Source organism: Doryrhamphus excisus, linkage group LG9, assembly GCF_037039965.1.
Source record: "Doryrhamphus excisus strain RoL-2023G ecotype Guam linkage group LG9, RoL_Dexc_Guam_v1.1, whole genome shotgun sequence".
NCBI classification, from domain to species: domain Eukaryota; kingdom Metazoa; phylum Chordata; class Actinopteri; order Syngnathiformes; family Syngnathidae; genus Doryrhamphus; species Doryrhamphus excisus.
The window spans coordinates 14,727,501-14,730,000 of record NC_136365.1 but is presented as its reverse complement, the minus strand read 5'-3'; the positions used below and the strand labels follow the sequence as shown (position 1 = coordinate 14,730,000).

At 51.6% G+C, this 2,500-nt stretch overlaps 8 non-coding genes and 2 pseudogenes across 8 annotated transcripts in view; all 10 read left to right on the top strand.

Moving 5' to 3' along the window:
- The first annotated feature begins 116 nt into the window (after nt 1–116).
- LOC144900638 (5S ribosomal RNA) lies at nt 117–235 on the top strand. The gene has a single exon (XR_013628825.1). It is a non-coding gene; the product is annotated as a 5S ribosomal RNA (ribosomal RNA).
- Nucleotides 236–381: 146 nt separating this feature from the next.
- On the top strand, nt 382–500 carry LOC144900713 (5S ribosomal RNA). The gene has a single exon (XR_013628900.1). It is a non-coding gene; the product is annotated as a 5S ribosomal RNA (ribosomal RNA).
- Nucleotides 501–630: 130 nt separating this feature from the next.
- On the top strand, nt 631–749 carry LOC144900637 (5S ribosomal RNA). The gene has a single exon (XR_013628824.1). It is a non-coding gene; the product is annotated as a 5S ribosomal RNA (ribosomal RNA).
- Nucleotides 750–879: 130 nt separating this feature from the next.
- LOC144900203 (5S ribosomal RNA) lies at nt 880–998 on the top strand. The gene has a single exon (XR_013628538.1). It is a non-coding gene; the product is annotated as a 5S ribosomal RNA (ribosomal RNA).
- A 146-nt stretch (nt 999–1,144) lies between these two features.
- Nucleotides 1,145–1,263, top strand: LOC144900113 (5S ribosomal RNA). Its single transcript, XR_013628448.1, has one exon. It is a non-coding gene; the product is annotated as a 5S ribosomal RNA (ribosomal RNA).
- A 130-nt stretch (nt 1,264–1,393) lies between these two features.
- On the top strand, nt 1,394–1,512 carry LOC144900507 (5S ribosomal RNA; annotated as a pseudogene).
- A 130-nt stretch (nt 1,513–1,642) lies between these two features.
- Nucleotides 1,643–1,761, top strand: LOC144900274 (5S ribosomal RNA). The gene has a single exon (XR_013628609.1). It is a non-coding gene; the product is annotated as a 5S ribosomal RNA (ribosomal RNA).
- Nucleotides 1,762–1,907: 146 nt separating this feature from the next.
- On the top strand, nt 1,908–2,026 carry LOC144900971 (5S ribosomal RNA). The gene has a single exon (XR_013629159.1). It is a non-coding gene; the product is annotated as a 5S ribosomal RNA (ribosomal RNA).
- Nucleotides 2,027–2,156: 130 nt separating this feature from the next.
- On the top strand, nt 2,157–2,265 carry LOC144900503 (5S ribosomal RNA; annotated as a pseudogene).
- A 130-nt stretch (nt 2,266–2,395) lies between these two features.
- The window catches only part of LOC144900636 (5S ribosomal RNA), a 119-nt gene continuing 14 nt past the window's right edge, over nt 2,396–2,500 (top strand). Inside the window, exon 1 of the ribosomal RNA XR_013628823.1 lies at nt 2,396–2,500. This exon is cut by the window's right edge and continues 14 nt beyond it. This is a non-coding gene — a ribosomal RNA (5S ribosomal RNA).

Sequence of the window (2,500 nt, the reverse complement as noted above, 5' to 3'; positions counted from 1 at the left end):
CTCTCGCCTGACGGAAGAGGGCGCTCTTTCCCACTCTTTGGGGAAAGCAATGATTTTTGTGGGAATCCTGTTGGCCAGTGTCGCCTTCAAAAAGGATTTTTCCAAAATGAGCAAGAGCTTACGGCCATACTACCCTGAGAACGCCCGATCTCGTCCGATCTCGGAAGCTAAGCAGGGGCGGGCCTGGTTAGTACTTGGATGGGAGACCGCCTGGGAATACCAGGTGCTGTAAGCTTTTTATGCTGTAAGCTTTTTATGCTTTCTGCTCTCGCCTGACGGAAGAGGGCGCTCTTTCCCACTTGTTGGGGAAAGCAATGATTTTTGTGGGAATCCTGTTGGCCAGTGTCGCCTTCAAAAAGGATTTTTCCAAAATGAGCAAGGGCTTACGGCCATACTACCCTGAGAACGCCCGATCTCGTCCGATCTCGGAAGCTAAGCAGGGGCAGGCCTGGTTAGTACTTGGATGGGAGACCGCCTGGGAATACCAGGTGCTGTAAGCGTTTTATGCTTTCTGCTCTCGCCTGACGGAAGAGGGCGCTCTTTCCCACTCTTTGGGGAAAGCAATGATTTTTGTGGGAATCCTGTTGGCCAGTGTCGCCTTCAAAAAGGATTTTTCCAAAATGAGCAAGGGCTTACGGCCATACTACCCTGAGAACGCCCGATCTCGTCCGATCTCGGAAGCTAAGCAGGGGCGGGCCTGGTTAGTACTTGGATGGGAGACCGCCTGGGAATACCAGGTGCTGTAAGCTTTTTATGCTTTCTGCTCTCGCCTGACGGAAGAGGGCGCTCTTTCCCACTCTTTGGGGAAAGCAATGATTTTTCTGGGAATCCTGTTGGCCAGTGTCGCCTTCAAAAAGGATTTTTCCAAAATGAGCAAGGGCTTACGGCCATACTACCCTGAGAACGCCCTATCTCGTCTGATCTCGGAAGCTAAGCAGGGGCGGGCCTGGTTAGTACTTGGATGGGAGACCGCCTGGGAATACCAGGTGCTGTAAGCTTTTTATGCTGTAATCTTTTTATGCTTTCTGCTCTCGCCTGACGGAAGAGGGCGCTCTTTCCCACTTGTTGGGGAAAGCAATGATTTTTGTGGGAATCCTGTTGGCCAGTGTCAACTTCAAAAAGGATTTTTCCAAAATGAGCAAGGGCTTACGGCCATACTACCCTGAGAACGCCCAATCTCGTCCGATCTCGGAAGCTAAGCAGGGGCGGGCCTGGTTAGTACCTGGATGGGAGACCGCCTGGGAATACCAGGTGCTGTAAGCTTTTTATGCTTTCTGCTCTCGCCTGACGGAAGAGGGCGCTCTTTCCCACTCTTTGGGGAAAGCAATGATTTTTGTGGGAATCCTGTTGGCCAGTGTCGCCTTCAAAAAGGATTTTTCCAAAATGAGCAAGGGCTTACGGCCATACTACCCTGAGAATGCCCGATCTCGTCCGATCTTGGAAGCTAAGCAGGGGCGGACCTGGTTAGTACTTGGATGGGAGACCGCCTCGGAATACAAGTTGCTGTAAGCTTTTTATGCTTTCTGCTCTCGCCTGACGGAAGAGGGCGCTCTTTCCCACTCTTTGGGGAAAGCAATGATTTTTGTGGGAATCCTGTTGGCCAGTGTCGCCTTCAAAAATGATTTTTCCAAAATGATCAAGGGCTTATGGCCATACTACCCTGAGAACGCCCGATCTCGTCCGATCTCGGAAGCTAAGCAGGGGCGGGCCTGGTTAGTACTTGAATGGGAGACCGCCTGGGATTACCAGGTGCTGTAAGCTTTTTATGCTGTAAGCTTTTTATGCTTTCTGCTCTCGCCTGACGGAAGAGGGCGCTCTTTCCCACTTGTTGGGGAAAGCAATGATTTTTGTGGGAATCCTGTTGGCCAGTGTCGCCTTCAAAAAGGATTTTTCCAAAATGAGAAAGGGCTTACGGCCATACTACCCTGAGAATGCCCGATCTCGTCCGATCTCGGAAGCTAAGCAGGGGCGGGCCTGGTTAGTACTTGGGTGGGAGACCGCCTGGGAATACCAGGTGCTGTAAGCTTTTTATGCTTTCTGCTCTCGCCTGACAGAAGAGGGTGCTCTTTCCCACTTGTTGGGGCAAGCAATGATTTTTGTGGGAATCCTGTTGGCCAGTGTCGCCTTCAAAAAGGATTTTTCCAAAATGAGCAAGGGCTTACGGCCATACTACCCTGAGAACGTCCGATCTCGGAAGCTAAGCAGGGGCGGGCCTGGTTAGTACTTGGATGGGAGACCGCCTGGGAATACCAGGTGCTGTAAGCTTTTTATGCTTTCTGCTCTCGCCTGTCGGAAGAGGGCGCTCTTTCCCACTTGTTGGGGAAAGCAATGATTTTTGTGGGAATCCTGTTGGCCAGTGTCGCCTTCAAAAAGGATTTTTCCAAATTGAGCAAGGGCTTACGGCCATACTACCCTGAGAACGCCCGATCTCGTCCGATCTCGGAAGCTAAGCAGGGGCGGGCCTGGTTAGTACTTGGATGGGAGACCGCCTGGGAATACC